Source organism: Leguminivora glycinivorella, chromosome 9, assembly GCF_023078275.1.
Source record: "Leguminivora glycinivorella isolate SPB_JAAS2020 chromosome 9, LegGlyc_1.1, whole genome shotgun sequence".
NCBI classification, from domain to species: domain Eukaryota; kingdom Metazoa; phylum Arthropoda; class Insecta; order Lepidoptera; family Tortricidae; genus Leguminivora; species Leguminivora glycinivorella.
The window spans coordinates 10,700,879-10,719,599 of NC_062979.1; positions in this window are offsets into that span (position 1 = coordinate 10,700,879).

Sequence of the window (18,721 nt, forward strand, 5' to 3'; positions counted from 1 at the left end):
TTTGAAAATGGAACTGTCATTTAGAAAACTTAAGGTATATGTTTGCATTAAAATTTTATTTGGGATACCGCCAATTGCCTTATGAGGGCAGTGTATGTGTAACACGAATAAAGTATTTCCTTATCCGCCTTTGATCTCACGTAACATGATGTGAACTTTACAGGGCCAAGTAAATGAACCGTCGTAAATGAGTGAACTGAGCTTTCACAATACCATAGAAAATTAATATGGTAGCTCCAACCCAATTATGTGCGTTAGTGCCTACAGATGCGTTAGTGTACAACAAAATAGTTCCGCCGGAAGACCAGCGATGACCCTCGGGTTATCATTTATGCTGAGACGTTTTCGTGGTAGCTTAATAGTTATGAATATCATAACTATTAACGTCGGGATGTATTTTAAATTAATTATACGCGATTTAATCCGTTTCCACAGTTTTATTTCATGAGTAACTATCGCGGTAACCGAAGACAATATTAATAGTTATGAGTTATAATTGTTGACTTAGAATGGTTGACTGGTAGAGAATGCCTCAAGGCGTTAAGTCCGCCATTTGTACTCTTTTTTTGTAAATTTGTGCAATAAAGTTTAAATAAATAAATAAATAAATAATTATTACGTTTTAATTTTTTTTATTTGCTGTTCCTGTTTTTGTACTTGTGTATGTTTGTAGTTATCACGAATAAATAATTGATTGATTGATTGATCATAATATAATATAAATAATAAAATATTTTACAAAACTTGAGGACAACACGGGGACAAAACTGTTTGTTTGCCAAGGCCTCGTAATAACATTCTCACGGGAAGGATATATGCAGATTGAAAAATAAAATACTGGGTTGTAAGCAATAATCAGATAACCACGCTCTAAATGTATAAATAAGAGTGTAAATAATGTTAACCTACTTTCCTGTACCCAAAAAACCCAAGAAAGCGCCTCAAACGCTGTCAAAAATCTGTTTCGTCTAAGTATTAAGAGGTCTGTGTAACTAGTGAAACTCGTTGGCAATTTGTCTACCTGCCTAAATAGAGTCCAATAAGCTTCACTGTTATTTAGCGAGGCATGTGGACTAAGGGAATTTAAACAAATGATCTTTTAAGTGTTTGAATAGCATACTGAATGGTCTGAATGGTCTGCAGATTATCCGCAGTTGGCGTAAGGCTCAAGCCTATTCAAATAGGTTTGCAAAATGTTTTAGGCCCTCTTGCACCAACCACTTAACTCAGGGTTATAGTTGGCTGTCATCTGTCAAATTCCATATAGAATGGTGAAATGAATGCCATGCATCTGAATTATGAAAAAAAAATTCGCGCTCGCTTCGCTCGCGGTCGTTTTCACTCTAGTGTGCTGTAAATAGCTTCTTATATCAGATCGCTCAAAGAGTGTAAACATTTTCGAAATCGCTTCGGTCTTATCGTTCAGATTACGTGATAATTCTAGAAAAAATTACGCTCTCACTTCGCTTGTGGTCATTTTCATTCTGGGGTGCTGTAAATCAAACTTCTTATATCAGATCGCTCAAAGAATGTAAATATTTTCGCAATCGCTTCGATGTTACAGTTCAGATTACGTGATACTTATGGAAAAAAGCAATGCAATGCCCTCAGACCCACTTGCACCAAACATTTAACTCGGGGTTAGTGGGCAGTCATCTAGGTTAAAGTCCATATAAAATGGTGGGTTAACCCTCCATTTACGTTGGTGCAAGTGGCCCTTAGAGAATTAGATAGATTAAAATCGTATGCATAGTTATTACGTAATATGTTTGGTATCAGTTAAGGATATTTTAACGTTATTTGCAACGTCCGGCGCAACGCAACACACAGCGCAGTTGTCAATTCTGCAACAGTAACACCATCAACACCATCGTTGTGTGATGAACACCGATATTTGTTCCCGAGCCTTGGATGTTTCTATGTATATAAGTTTGTGTAAGTAAGTATATCGTCGCCTAGTACCCATAGTACAAGCTTTGCTTAGTTTGGGGCTAGGTTGATGTGTGTATGGTGTTTATTTATTATTTATTATAAAATAAATATTTATTTATTATTGATTATCACGATAGTAATTATTAGTGGCTATTTTACATAATTTTACCTGAATAAAACAACTCAGATGAAAATTCCAATACCTCAAAAGTGAATATATTTATGCTTCTTTTGTAAATTTTTCCCCACCGGAATATATTATTACTCGTAGAACTATAATATATTTAATAACCATACTTTAATATTCGGTGGTCATATTTCGTACGTAGAGGTCTAAAATGCTTCATTTAGAATAATGATATCTTCAAAAGACGCATTTAGCCCACAAGACTCAAACCTTCAAGAAAAGAACGTACACCCATCTTAAAGGCCGGCAACACACCTCCAACACTTCGCCGACTCAAACCTTCAAGAAAAGAACGTACCTACACCCAACACAAGGCCACAACAAAAGGGCTTAGTTCCCAAAAGTTCGCATCAAAAGTGCTTAATTCTCAAAAACATAAGGTAATTAAATGTTTATTTAGGTAGGTACACATGTTACGTTTGATGTAATCATAGCATTAACATCAACTTACAATATTACAATTTTGCAAATTAAATATTAATTTCAAAATCAATACCGTGGAATTATGTTTTTCTCGATTTCCCAAAAAAAGTTCAAAGTAGAAATAAGCCCTTTTGAAAAGACACTCCTCACTTAAGATGTTATTCATTTCATCGGTGTACATATAGTTGTATACTAATGCTGATAGGTTATGAAAGGAAATCGCCAGCTTCTTGCTAACTTTGGTTTTACAAATCTTATACTTTTAAACGAGCAATTCTTGTATATTTATTTATTTATTTATTTATTTATTTATTTATTTATTTATTTATATATATATTTATTTACACTGACGATCTCGGAAACCGCTCTAACGATTTCGCAGAAATTTGTTATGTGGGGGTTTTTGGGGGTGAAAAATCGGTCTAACTTATCCGTCCAGGTCCCGGAAAACGCGAATTTTCGAGTTTTCATGAGTTTTTCTTCGCGCGCCATCTCGTGTGCAGTAGTTGTACTGTTAAGACAGAATTCTTTCGGTTGATGTAAGTACTATTTATTGCAAACACTAGATGGCGACACAGGTCAAGGCTAAAACGAATAGAAAAATACACTATTTGAGTTTTTGTGGCGAAATGCGCGCCATCTCGTGTGGAGTAGTTGTGTTGTTAAGGCTGAGAATTCTTTCGCTCGATGTAGGTACTATTCATTTTTGAACTAGATGGCGACACATATCAAGGATACGAAACAGAACCGAGCGAAGCTCGGTTGCCCAGATATTATACATAAACGTTCCTTAGTATATACCTACTTCTATTATGAGTCTACAAAGACATTTGAAGGCGTATAAAACAAAACGCCGCCTGACGCGTACAGATACGCAGTTTAGTAACCATAAAGATCCCCTCGCCAAGATTTCCTTAAATCGATTTTGGAGAGAAAAAATGTAGTCATAAAATTGGCAATAAAATAAACGTCAGGTACGTACGTACTTTATAGGTTCTGGGTCATTAATAGGTCTGGTCCAATTTATGGGTTTACATCTGAGTTGTGCTGGACGAAAGGTCCGTAGTTAAACTAGCTTAGATATAATTACAAAAGGTATTAAGTTTGAGTACAGTCCAGTCGGTTGTGACCTTCTTTAATTTGATTGTTATTTTGGGGTTACTCCAGTTTCGAAGGGAAATATACTGAACGAGACGATCCTCTATTTGGACGGCGTTTTGTGGTTCTGTGGTATTTTGGATCAGAGTTATAGTTAGATGTGATTTGTGTGTAGAACCTAATCTATGCTGAATCATGTGTGTAGCATTTTCAATATATTAAACAGTCCATCAAACAGTCCGTCACCGTTAAAGCATTCGTAAAATTTTATTGTATAGACGTCTGCTGCGTGACGATAATGTGTCTGTCAAATGTGGTTGACGCAACTGGCCCTAAACAAGATATAGGAATTAATTAGTGTAAGGTGAAACACCATTACGATAATTATGTTTTATGGGATGGCAATAAAAATATTATGTATTTATAATTACTTGATAAGTGGTAGTGGATTATTGTACTTACACAATAAATAAATAAATAAAACAACATTAAACTAGTTGTTACAAATAAAGTTCTGCAAATGATTACACCCGTATATAGTATTGGCTACTTGACATGGCTTTCCCGGTATGTACCTAGGTATTACAAAGCACTAGTCTAGTCCTTGTTTGAAAATTAATTTCAGTACTCACCGCTTCAGGCGTTTAACCTACAATGCTTACATATATCATCATACTCCTTGCGTTATCCCGACATTTGCCACGGCTCATGGGAGCCTGGGGTCCGCTTTGGCAACTTATCCCAAGGTTTGGCGTAGGCACTAATTTTACGAAAGCGACTGCCATCTGACCTTCCAACCCGAAGAATAACTGGGCCTTATTGGAATTAGTCCGGTTTCCGCACGATGTTTTCCTTCACTGAAAAACGACTGGCAAAATATCAAATGACATTTCACACATAAGTTTAGTGAGCCGGGGTTCGAACCTGCGACTTCCGGATTGAAAGTCGCACGCGTTTACGGGCATTTTCAGAATTTGGGATACCCCAATTAGCGTAAGGCGTTAATAAAAATTAACTCGCTGTCAGTTTTCTGTCGACAATGAAGCATAAAATCTGTCTAAAACTTTACTTTTTTTCACGTTCTGAATGTAGATTATCGGTTAAAGTTTATGTAATTAACACAAAAACAATAGTTTTATAGAAATTTCATGCTTAATTATCGTCACAAACCTGACAGTGTGTTAGTTTTTGTTAACAACTTACGCTAATGGGGGGGGCTCCAAATTCTGAAAATGCTCTTACCGCTAGGCCACCAGCGCTTACATAATATTACATGTATTTTCAGATACCTATATTTAGCCTCAACCGTTATTAAATGAGGTTGGTAGAGCTAATTAGACAGTAGGAGCAATTTGCCTGCGCAGGTAAACAGGGCGACGTCGCCAAGAAATTCAATTAATGCGGCGCTGCATGTCCTTGCTGACGAGTTTGCAGGCGGACGCTTGTTGCGGGCTTGCTTGTGCTTATAAAATACTACAGAACTTATCAATTTTAGTATAAATTACTTGTTGTAGGTGCGGCTAGGACGATTGATAGATAATGGAATTTCATACAAACCTTGCAGGCCAAGGCCGGCAAAGTCTTCTTTTTAGGGTTCCGTAGTCAACTAGGAACCCTTATAGTTTCGCCATGTCTGTCTGTCCGTCCGTCCGTCCGTCCGTCCGCGGATAATCTCAGTAACCGTTAGCACTAGAAAGCTGAAACTTGGTACCAATATGTATATCAATCACGCCAACAAAGTGCAAAAATAAAAAATGGAAAAAAATGTTTTATTAGGGTACCCCCCCTACATGTAAAGTGGGGGCTGATATTTTTTTTCATTTCAACTCCAACGTGTGATATATTGTTGGATAGGTATTTAAAAATGAATAAGGGTTTACTAAGATTGTTTTTTGATAATATTAATACTTTCGAAAATAATCGCTCATAAAGGAAAAAAAAGTGCGTCCCCCCCCTCTAACTTTTGAACCATATGTTTAAAAAATATGAAAAAATCACTAAAGTAGAACTTTATAAATAATTTCTAGGAAAATTGTTTTGAACTTGATGGGTTCAGTAGTTTTTGAGAAAAATACGGAAAACAACGGAACCCTACACTGAGCGTGGCCCGACACGCTCTTGGCCGGTTTTTTAATTTCCAAACAGACTTTCCAGATAGACTTTATTTATTTCATACCATGTTTGAGAAAAGCACTATACATACCTCGGCGGGAAATGGGGTTGCCCGCCTCAGACCTATCCGGCCTCGCTTCGCTCGGCCGTCTATATGTCTTCGGCCGGCAACCCCCTTTGTCCCGGCCTCTGTAGTAATGTACTATAAATATGCTAGCTTATTCTATTCTTAATCTGTACATGATGAAAACAGGCCAAGACGAGTTTTGAAGTCTACGCCATATTTTGTTTAGTGTTAGCGTTTCGTACCAAAAACTTAGTGATTCGAATGACCGTCCATATTACTATAGGCTAGTGTCCTGAACTTTAAATAAAATATTTATGCAGTGCACGAAATAAAGCACCATATAATTAGAAGCATTGGGCAGGACATGTCTGCCGAATGCATCCAGATCAGTGGGCCAAATTGGCTACCGACTGGACACCATAGATTAGCCGGGGCAGAGGTAGGCCAAAGAAAAGATGGCGGGATGACCTTGACGCATTTTGCAGCGACTGGCCAGAGCAGGCGGCAAATCGTGATGAGTGGCGGAAGAAAGGGGAGGCCTTTGCCCAGCATTGGGACACAATTATAGGCTAGGGAAAAAAAAAATAATTAGAAGAAAAATATGGACAGTAGAAGCTGATTTGACTAGAAGGAAACTAGCCTATTGTAGTCCTAGGGACAAGAGACACGTAGGTAACATATGTGTGTAATTATATTTTATACTTCATCGTACACAACCATTACACAACATAATATACGCGAAATACGAGTAGTGACAACGTATTTTTGGTTCAGAATGTAACGACAGCAACATTTAATCGGGACATTCAGCTCGTATGTGTAACAGAACAGAATACCCGTGTAATTGGAACATGGGCAATCATGTACAGATATGAAAGCGAACATTACACTTTGTAGATTAATAACAATACGTCAGTTAATTATTGCGGGTGTTTCAATATGAGCATAAATTAAATATAAGAAGATCATAACATCCCATACATTAAATGCGACCGCCTAAGAACGCGCATACACTACACCACACATAGATGGTATGATCTTATTTATTTATTTTTTTAAACTTTATTGCACAATATAACAAATAAAGTACAAATGGCGGACTCAATGCCTAATGACATTCTCTACCAGTCAACCAACAGGCTAAACAGAAAGAGTAGTGGGTGCAGGCTTTAAAAAAAGGTAACTGAAAATGAAACATAAATGTAGCAAATAATACATATTGTCAATAATAAACTATACACACATATATATCTATAAAATTACATAAACTTACATATATATATATATACATATATATACTACATATTTTATGTACCCAGTGCAAAGAATACAGGTTTATCATTATTGTAAGTATCTTAATTGTAAGTATTGCTGTCAAAGCGGACCCCAGGCTCTCATGAGCCGCGGCGAATGCCGGGATAACACAAGGAGGATGATGATTGTATCTTAATATAATTTAGGAGTTATCGTCGCTTATTTCACACATTCTAAACGTCAAAAGCGTAGGATAGACACAGGCTCTGAAAACAAGTAATTATTAATTGTAAGTTGGCACTGTCGTGGAATACATGTTCTTAGTAAAATCACATTTGCCGCCCGCACATCACGAGGAGCCTAACCAATTTACGGCGCGCGGTGACGACAGCTCAACTTCACCTAGTTGAAGCACACTTAATTACAGTTTGGAAACACCTATACAGGATACAGGTTATGAATAATATATGCAAGCATTTATCAGTCGGTGACAGGGGAAGAAAGCTATTTCCTGGTAAATTATATGTCGGCAAATTAAAATAAGATGGTCAATTGACTAAACGGAGGCCCAGGTGCGCGTCAGACCAGATGACGCCACCTAACGGAACTTCGGGGCGATGCGGTCGCAGGTAGTGAGGAGGCGGTACGGCCGGTTCACTGCGGCTGCACCAGCATCGGCATTCGGTTGCGAACCTCCGACGGATCGTTGTGCCTCTTGTGATTTGTTTAAAATCGAATAGTTAATATCATTGTTGATTTATTGAAAGTGATTATGTATTGTTTGTTGTGATCAATATACCGCATATTCAAAGTATTACGTTGTTTTGCTTACAAGCGCCGATATGTCTGATATTGAGGAACCTGTATATCCTAGCAAGTCTAGCCGTGGCTTTAAGCCGTCATATATTTAAGAGAATTATAATTATAGGTTATGAATATGAAAGCATTTATTATTTTTTATCACAGAGCAACAGGGTAATAAGGGTACATTTTAAGAGAAAAGGCAGTTTCGAGGCATATTTGAAAAAAAGATAAGGTACAGCGGGGCAAATCCCGACTGGAAGATCATAACTGATCCATTTTTTCCATTATTACACTATTGAGTTCCACATGTATCCACTGAACACGCATGCACGCATAACCGGTGGGCACTCTATTCAATATTGAAAACATTGTAAACATGGAAAAAATCTATCAGTTACATTTCCCCCAGTCGAAATTGGCCCGCTGTACCTTATTGCTATTCAACTAGGTGGGCTGTTTTTGAAACAAGTGTGAAAGGTTTTTTGTTCATAACATAGACGTTCTTGTTTTAAACGTTGTGCTTAAAATAAATATTTCATATGTTTCTTCCTATTAAACATAACATTATATGGCGCACTAAAGCGTGAAAGAGCACGTTATTACTGTGACGAACATTAAAAAGGTCATTTGAATTGTAAAATATTATAGTTTCTAAACAAATTGTGTAATATAAACGTGTACTAGTATATACAGCACTATTAGAAGTAAGCAATGTGATATACTTAAAAGCTTTGACAAGACTGTCTTGTCGCGTTATGGAGCCCTAATTTTACTTGGTGCATAAAATGCCAGTCACACATTTTAGTACACACTTTGCGTTTCTCTGTTCGCCCCATATTCTAATTTCAAGCCGTGCTTAAAGCAAACACCTTCCTGCCATCCACGCGGGCGTCGTCAGTAGGAGTGGGTTAACTGCTGACGACCTATACACACCCACCTGTGCTAGGACCTGCACAGTCGAGCGCCGTAAGCAAGGATGACGGGATCCTGGGGATTGAGCCATTGCCAACCCGCGTGGTAACACGTCTGCTTCGGCCCTAATTTCGGGCGAAACGGTAGCCCGGACTACTAGCCATAGTTCGGGAAATGGTCATGTGAGGTACCGTAAGTGGGCTCACGGCTAGAAGTGGGGGGGCCACAGAGGTGACTTCGGTTGCCGATGTGGTGGTGAAAGGCCATGCTGAGGGAGTGCGTTTGGGTGAGTCTGATGGAGGGCGTCTGACCTGGACGACCTTTCGTCACACCTTTACAAACTCCCGATGTCGCGCAACTAGCCAACCTCACACTTCTATATCTTCATCGGTAGCCTAGCGACTGAAAGCACCTTTTATATGTGTGAGTAAGCGTTCCCAGAGGTGCGAGCCCTTGTAGGGTGGGAGCCGATGAGGATGAAGATACATTAATTCGAACCATGGAGAACAGGTCAATTAATAAAAACCCCCAAGCTGGTCCAGCGGCGTTCATCGCTAATGGAACGGCCACACAGGCGAAGCCGTCTGTCCCAGCGACAGTAGGCCAAGCCACAAACTTGGCCAGTCCGCAAGCCAGTTCATCTGGCGAGCAGACCGGCCAAAACATCTTCCAAGACTGGCAGATTGTGGACCGTAGGTCCAAGAAGCGACCCAATACTGGGAAGCCTCGCCAAGCCGGTCCCGGAAGTTCTTCCTCTTCGAAGCCACCTCCCCTGTTCAACGTCAAGGTGAGGTGACTAAGAAGAAGAAGAAGAGCAAACGCCAGCGGATTGCCGACCGCCTAGCGCGAGAGCAACAGCCGGCCAACACACCCAACCCTGTGCCCGGAGAGGGAGCATCGGCTTCTCAGAAGCCAGCACCCAAACCGGTTCCGAACCAGCAAGGGCCCTCTGGAAGACATCCGCCTAAGGGGAAGGGACCTTCCCAACCCCCCAAGGCTGGTACGTCAACCAGCACCCCAGCAGGTCCGGCATCAGGGAAAAACAAAAAGAAGCCAGGCAAGCATTCACGAGCTGCTGCTAAGAGGGCACGGGACGAGTCCTTCTCCCCGCAAGGAGATCCCAAGAAGCAGCGGCTTGTGAATCCCAACCAGCCAGGCGTATCCTACGCACAGGCGGCGGCTTCAGACCTGACGATCGTCGTAACTGATACTAAGTCGGGTAGGATCACCGCCGACCAATCAAACGCCATCCTCCGCGCCTTTCACAAGGCAATCGTGGAGGATGCCAAGATAAACACGGATGAAGGTGTGGCACCTAGCTTTAAGGGCAAACCCGCTTACGCCGAAGGACAGCTGAGGGTCTTTGCGCGAGACGAATACTCGGCTGCCTGGGCACAGCGCAACATCAAGTCCCTTACCTTGCCAAATCTCACCCTAACGGCTGTTCGCCAGTCGGAGTTGGCAAGGAGAGTTAGGTGCGGACTCTTCATCCCTAACATCGATAACTCGTCCTGGGAAAACGTCCAAGAGGCAGCTTTTGGACTTAAGTACCAGAACGGGTGGGCCAAGGTTACCTCTTGGTCCATTATCGAGATACTGCGACAAAACCAAGGGTGGTTTGTCGCATTCACAATTCCCGAGGAACTCGTCCCTGCCTTTATGGAAAGGGGCAGAGCCCTGAGCTGTGGGATGGGCACGATCTATCTCAAGTTCAGGGGTCCTGGGGGTAAATATGTGGACCAACCGCCCGCCCCGCAGGGTACTACCCTAGGGACCGCGAGCGTAGTGGTCCCGGACCAACAGGCCATGGGCACCACCCCCGTGCAGTTTGCATCTGCCTCCGGGGAGAAGGACGCCCCCCCGTCGACATCCAAGCTGACGACGACCGAACTCTCGGAGGATGAACTCCTCGGCATTGGTGAGGGACCTGCCGGGGCACCACCCGAGGGCGAGGACTTGACGGCATGGATAGAGACGGGGTTGGCCGACATGTTGAAGGAGGGAGGGGAGATGCAGGATGAAGCCCTACCACCGTCAACATGGACACCGACTAAGGTGCTCCAAGCAAACCTCCAGCACAGCGTGGCCGCTACGGCCCAACTGAGACGCTGTCTGGAAGGTTTGCCAACAGCCGTTGCCCTCCTGCAAGAACCTTGGACGGGCAGCGGACACATACGAGGGCTCTCCAACACCAAAGGTAAGCTCTATTACTCCACGATGCATGCCATCCCTAGGGCACGCATTCTAACTACAAACAATATTTGTGCACAACAGCTCACTGAATTTTGTTCCAGAGATCTGTGCGCGATTAAACTACAAGTTCCAATGCCAACAGGCTGTCGCGACCTAGTCCTCGTCTCGGCTTACATGCCCGGGGAGGACGAGCCACCGCCACTCGAACTACAACGACTGGTCAGCCACTGCGAGAGAACAGGCCTCGCAATCATCATCGGGGCCGACTCTAACGCGCATCACCCTTTGTGGGGTATGGAGACCAGTAACAACAGAGGTAAGACACTTGTGGAATATCTCGTGACTACCAATCTAAACATTCAAAATATAGGTGCTGAACCAACATTTGTAAACAGACGATGCAGGACAATCATTGACTTGACTCTCGCCTCAGAGGAGGTAGGCGAACTCATCACGGAATGGCATGTCTCTCCGGAGGCCTCTTGCTCAGACCACAGATGGATTCGTTTCAACCTACAAGTATCAGATGACATTCCAGCAACTCGCAGAAACCCCAAAAGACGGACAGGTTAGCATTTAGGACAACCCTGAGTGAAAACCTGGACAAGTCCCGTCTATCGGCCGAACCTCGGGAACCGGCCCAAATAGAACACCAGGTAAACGTCTTGACTGACGCCCTTATAGACAGCTACCAAAAAGCATGCCCATTAAACCCGCCAGCCAGAACTGCTATAGTCGGACACAACTGGTGGGGCCCCGAACTAGAGAGACTCCGTCGAAAGACCAGGAAGCTCTTCAACAGGGCTATGAACACGACGGCCGAGGTGGACTGGGACAACTACTACGAAACCAAGGCCAGGTACAAACAAAGACTGCGGTACTGGAGATCCCTGTCGTGGAGGAACTTCTGCAGCAGCATCGAAACACTAGACCACGCCAATCGGGTAAGGAAAACCTTAGCATGCAAATCCACGACTCAGCTAGGCTCACTGCGGAAACCCGATGGTACATATACATCCTCTCCTACGGAGACTAAACGCCTACTCCTGGAGACCCATTTTCCGGGATGCGTAAGTCTACCAGACGAAGATCAGCAGGAGGAGGAAGAACATAACACATCAGAGAACAACTGGCAAATGGCTCATAGAATCGTCACCGCTGAAAAACTAAGGTGGGCCATTGACAGCTTTCATCCCTTCAAAGCAGCCGGTCCGGATGGCATCTTCCCAGCCCTCCTACAGTGGGGTTTAGGAATCATCCAGGACAAGCTGAAGAACATTATGGTGGCGTGCCTAGCCTGGGGTTACGTTCCCAAGAAATGGAGGGATGTTAAGGTAATATTCATACCCAAACCAGGTAAGAATGACTACACAGCTTCCAAATCCTTTAGACCCATCAGTCTCACATCATTCCTGTTAAAGGCCCTGGAGAAACTGTGTGACAAAGACCTAAGGGACAGAACGCTTAAAAACATACCGATGCACATCAATCAGCATGCATACAGCTCAGGTAAATCAACAGAATCGGCGTTACACATGGTAGTAAGCCGTATTGAAAGGCATCCATGACAAGGAAATGTGTTTCGGCACATTTATCGATATCGAGGGCGCCTTTGACAAGACCCACTTCAACAGTATAGGGAACGCCCTGGCAAGCCACGGCGTGGAACCTGGACTAATTCAGTGGATCATAAACATGCTAAACAAAAGGACTATAAGGTATGCTGGGGAGCCACAGGCAGTAAAGGCGGTCAGGGGATGCCCTCAAGGGGGAGTCCTGTCACCGCTGCTATGGAACCTAGTGGTCAACAACCTCATAACCAAACTGAACGAGGAACGCTTCTATACAATAGGTTACGCAGACGATCTGACGATCTTAATATCAGGTAAATTTGCCAGTACAGTCTGCGATCTCACTCAGTCAGCGCTTCGAATTGTGGAACGCTGGTGCCGAGAATTCGACCTATCAGTCAACCCCACTAAAACAGAAATGGTAATGTTTACTAACAAAAGGTCTCTTGGCAACTTTACCAAACCAAAACTTTTCCAAGCTGAGCTAAATCTAACAGAAGAGGTAAAGTACTTAGGTCTAACCCTCGACAGCAAACTCAGCTGGAACAACCACATCAACAAACGAATAGACAAGGCGGCAGTCGTCTTCTGGCAATGCAGAAGGATGATCGGTAAGAGATGGGGACTCAACCCGAAAATCACCCTCTGGCTCTACAAGACGATAGTCCGGCCAATGCTCTGCTACGGTGCTCTGGTCTGGTGGCCAAGAACAAACCTAGGCAACGTGCGAGACAAACTACAAAGACTCCAAAGGCTCGCATGTGCGGCTACCACTGGCTGCACGAAGTCTACTCCGACGGCAGCCATGGAGGTCATGTTGGGCCTTCCACCGCTATACCTGCACATACAGCAGGAAGCAAGCTTATCAGCGGTAAGGTTAAATACACTCAACATCTGGTCTAACACAGGAGTTCTTCACACAAAATGCCTGGAAAAAGTATACGACGAATTCCCAATCCTCAGGTCAGGTACGGATCGAATTCAAAAACATGTCATCTTCGATAAAAGGTACAAGATACAATTATACGAGGACGACAACTACGAAGGGCTCAATCCCAAGGAGCTTAGAATCTTCACAGATGGGTCGAAAACGGACAACGGGTCGGGCTCTGGGACCTTCTCAGAAGACCTGAACATGTCGATTACCACTCCGCTAGGAGCTCACAACTCGGTCTTCCAAGCTGAGTGCATGGGCATCATTAACGCGGCAGCTGCTATAACTGCAAGGAAGGTAGTAGGATCCTCCATCCGCATACTCTCTGACAGTAGAGCAGTCCTTATGGCTTTAAGGAGCCATTTAATTACATCCAAACTCATACACGAATGCCATAAACGACTAATGGAGGTAAGTCATAAAAACGAGATCATCCTACAATGGATCAAGGGACACAGTGGATCCCGAGGTAATGATGCTGCAGACGAGCTAGCCAGACTGGGGTCGAGTGCGGGGGCCATTGGCCCAGAACCAATTCTCCCGATACCATTCAGCAAGGTACGCTCAATGCTACTATCATATACAGGGAAACTACACACAGCACACTGGCTAAACCAGACTGGATGCAGGCAAGCGAAAATGGCCATGCCCAGCATCAGTGAAAAACTCACAAGAACGCTCCTTCAACTAGGGAAGGTCCGTCTGAGAATGGTAACCAGTGTCATAACAGGTCATGGACTATTTAACAAACATCTTTTCATAACAGGTGCTACAATACACCTTCCTGCGATGACACACGTATGCTGTAATTCAAAACTCGACATCCAAAATGGTGGCTGGCTTAAAACATTCCTTATTCAATTGTTTTTAGAGCACAGTCTGAATGCAAGTGAAACATGGTGTTGCTATAGCAACAGGTTGTCTCTTACATTCCCACCACCTCCCCTATCTTAAGCTGGCTTAGTTGACTTGAGTTATTGAATAAATCGTTGTTCGTAAAAGTAAAGAGTAAGATGTATAGGGTTTAAAATGTTAAGTAGGTATTAATGAGAAACGAGGACTACTGTATATTCTTCTAAATTGTTCAATTTGGTTCTTTTTATACGTAAGACATGAACATTTTCTATTTAATTTGGTTTTTTTATTAAGATTAAATTTAAATTGAAAAGAATGTAAAAAAAACTAGAATAGGTATGCTCAAGGTCTAAATAAAGATAGCATGTTCACAATTCTTACCGCTACAGGAATAATTTCAACAATATGAGAATTACTGTTATCATATGAATTGACTGAATATTTCAAACGACGTCCCTCCTGGGACACTTTGTATACAAATATATTGTTCCATTTTAAATTTGAAATATTGGTGTGGAGGATGAACAATCTAAATAAATATTTTTCATCTCTTGTAAATATCTTTTTCTGTTATAAATATCATTTTCTAGTGTTGTGAAAAAAAAACCTACTAGTTCTATTTAAAAATGTTAAAATGCAAAGCAAACGTCCTTAGGGATCCCTACATTTGCGACTAACGGACTGTCCATTGACACCTAGTTTTCTTTAACGATGCTCAGAGGTGATATAATTTTCTTTAAAATCGTTAATTCATATATATAATACGTCAATTTAATTTTTTTTATTAATTATGTGCCAGAATCATAAGTTGTAGAAATTGTTGGTATACTCTGACCAGCAAAAGCTGCAGTAGAATTTTTTTTTAAATTTATGTGCGTCCCAGTTTTTCATTAGAAAAAATCCCGAGCTCTCGCTGATTTATTTATACCTATGTGTGCCTACCATGACTTGTATTCGATTGCGACTCTGGCACACACTGGTGGGAGCAAGACGAGCATACTTTCGATTGCCAGAGTCGTAATCGAATACAACTCATGGTAAGCTCACTATACACATGAAATAACAATACACTCCTTTTTTTTGGGCAGTCCTGTAATAAGTTCTTGAAGTAAAGGGTTCTAGACACTTTTTTCGATGATTGTATTTCTGCCCAAACAAGAATCTGCCATAAAAAGAATCTGCCGTAACCAGAATCTGCCCAAACCAGAATCTGTCCTTAACCGAATAAAGGAATAATTCTATGAATGTACGATCAATGATCATTTAAAACTTAAGTTGAGTAAGTACATACGTGATAGCATTCCGATTGCCCCAGGAGCTTGGATGTAGATATGTACGTGTCTTTGAAGGAGCTACTAGTAGAGAGTATATAGGTACTATGTACTAACAGAGTTCGGCCAGCTTATGTATGTTTTCAAATCAAGTGGTACTTACATCAAGGTACAGGAAGAAGATCCTCACCTCCTTACTAAGCCACCTTGATTAAAATACAAACTTTGAACCGCAGCAAGCACTTAGTCTAATTATGTCTGAGAAATCGTATTAAATCAAATCCATTTCTCATCCTATCCATTTCTTCCCTCGTTTTAAGAAAACGTTAATATTCCGCAGTGCAGCGCCGCATTTGCGTCTGTAAGCAGATGTCTCGTTTAGATCGCTTAGCGAGCTTTAGCGAATTTTTAAAGTTATATTTTTAAATTTAGCGCCCGTATACTTTTTATTCAAAACATTATGGTTGAATCTAGAGAAACAGAAGGTGTTTATTTCATTATGTGTATTTTTTATTTATTAATACCCATACCGACTTCTTTCCTATCTTGCTACACGCAAAATTGATTAACCCTTCGTCTGTATTTGATAAGGATCCTAACTGACTTTGGACTTTAAAAATGTATATCAAAGTTAGTTATTATGCACTCCAACATGGCATAGAACCTACCATCTGCCGCTGGATAGGTAATATGTTGAACAGCCGGCTAATTAAGTCCTCCCTCATGGGGGAAGAATTACTAGCCACAGCAACAAAAGGTTGTCCACAAGGTAGGGTTCTCTCTCCGACTCTATGGAGCCTGGTAGTGAACTCACTTTTGGAAGAACTAAATAAGGACCCAGTATATACAGTGGGTTATGCAGATGATTTAGTGATACTCATAAACGGGAAATTCCCGGGAACGGTGCCAGAAATCATGAATACAGCACTGAGGCAAGTGGAGAGGTGGTGTAACCACCAACAACTCTCCATCAATCCAGGCAAAACAGTGGTAGTACCGTTTACCAGAAAAAGGGCCCTTACTGGCATGGAGCAACTAAGGCTCTATGGAAGGGTACTTGAACTTTCCAATGAAGTGAAATATCTAGGGGTAACACTAGACAAAGAACTGAACTGGAAAAGACACGTCGAACTGACCACAGCCAAGGCACTTAGAGTGTTTGGAATGTGCAGGTCAGCTTACGGCAAAACATGGGGTTTAAACCTAAAGGTACTAAGGTGGATCTACACCATGATGGTGAGACCTATAATCCTGTACGGAAGCCTGGCCTGGTGGCCAAGGACATTACTGAGCACATGCAAGGATGTCCTCAACTCCTCATGAAGGTACAAAGGACAGCATGCATGGCTATAACGGGATCGTTCAGAACGACGCCAACAGCAGCATTGGAGGTACTATTGGATCTCCCGCCGCTACATCTAGTGATACAGTCTGAGGCACTGAAATCGCTACACCGGCTGGCTTTAACGGGCCTCTGGAGCGATAGCATGCCGAAGACTAAACACCCAAGCATGGAATACAACAATTCTATGGGAAGGCTGATGAGTATGGGCTGCGACAAAATGCAACCGAAATTCATCTTCCACAAAAACTTCAAAACCAAAGTCCATACTAGAGCCGAATGGAAGGAGGGTCTGGAGACACCCACCCCTGATGACAACACCATCATCTGGTATACAGACGGGTCCAAGATGGCATCTGGTACGGGCGCAGGCATTTATGCAAATGACTACAGTGGTAGTATCAGCATGGGCAATTATGCCACGGTCTTCCAAGCCGAGACATATGCAATAATTGCCTGTGTACATGAGAATATAGTTAGACAAATCCAAGGTAAGACTATCTATATACTCAGCGACAGTCAAGCGGCACTCAAAGCCTTCACATCGCCCAGAGTTACCTCTAGACTGGTATTAAACGGCATCCAAGCTCTTAACAAGCTTGTAAGGCAAAACAAGGTGCAACTGGTATGGATACCGGGGCACGAAGGCTTCATTGGCAATGAAAACGCTGATGAACTTGCCAAGGCCGGATCTGAAGACAATTTCATAGGTCCGGAACCTTATGTGGGCCTTTCACAAGGAACCATCAGAACGGCTATGAAAGACCAAACAAAGGCTAGTCACCAAAAAGAGTGGGATGCCCTGGTTGGTCTGAAGCATTCAAAGCTCTTTATGCAGAGGGTAGACTCTGGATGGAGCAAAAAGCTAGGGAAGCTAGGCAAAAGACAACTCCAAATTATAACGGGGGTGTTCACAGGTCATTACGGGGTCAAAGGAATTTTGGCCAAGATGGGACACGCCGACCACACTGATTGTCGCATGTGTGGCGAAGAGGAAGAGACCGTCAAACATTTAATGTGTGAATGTCACGCCCTCGCCAGACAAATAATGAAGAACTTTGGAACAGGCTACCTGGCACCGAAGGACTTCAGAGAGCTACCCATGAGCCTCATCATCCGACACGTGGAGATGGTCGAGAAGCTCCTGAATAGCTGAAGGATCTTAGGATCGTAGGGGGTAATTGCACAAAAGATCCCGATGGGTCGAAGTGTATCCGTAAGAGCCCCCGAAGATTTAAGATAAGATAAGATAGTTATTATTAAGACAACTTTTTGACAGACACAGACGACGGGTTAAAAAAAAACATTCGACGCGGCACACCGGGCTGACAGGCACACCTCCGACACGAGACCAGTCCGGGCCACTTAGAATCTTGATGATGATAATGAAAGAAAGAAAGAAATAATATTTATTTGGCATAGAGATACATAATAAAAACAAGTAATTAATACACACAGTACACCAAATAGCATGCCACTCAGTGTACACCTTATATAGACGCGGCACTGGTTTTCAGGGCACCCAGAATATTAATAACTAATTCTTAAAGATAAACAGAACGTAAGAGCTACATACATAAACTATGTTAGGAGTGATAGAGTAGTGTGTGTGTGTGTGTGTGTATGTGTGTTTGTTTACTGACAGAACAAAGATGACGCATTGTTTTCCGCAAACGATGCACCGGTTGCCCCGTTCCAGTCACGGCCCCTTATTGCTTGAATCATCCTTAAAAATGCCACCAAATTGGTCAAACTCACAAGTTAAT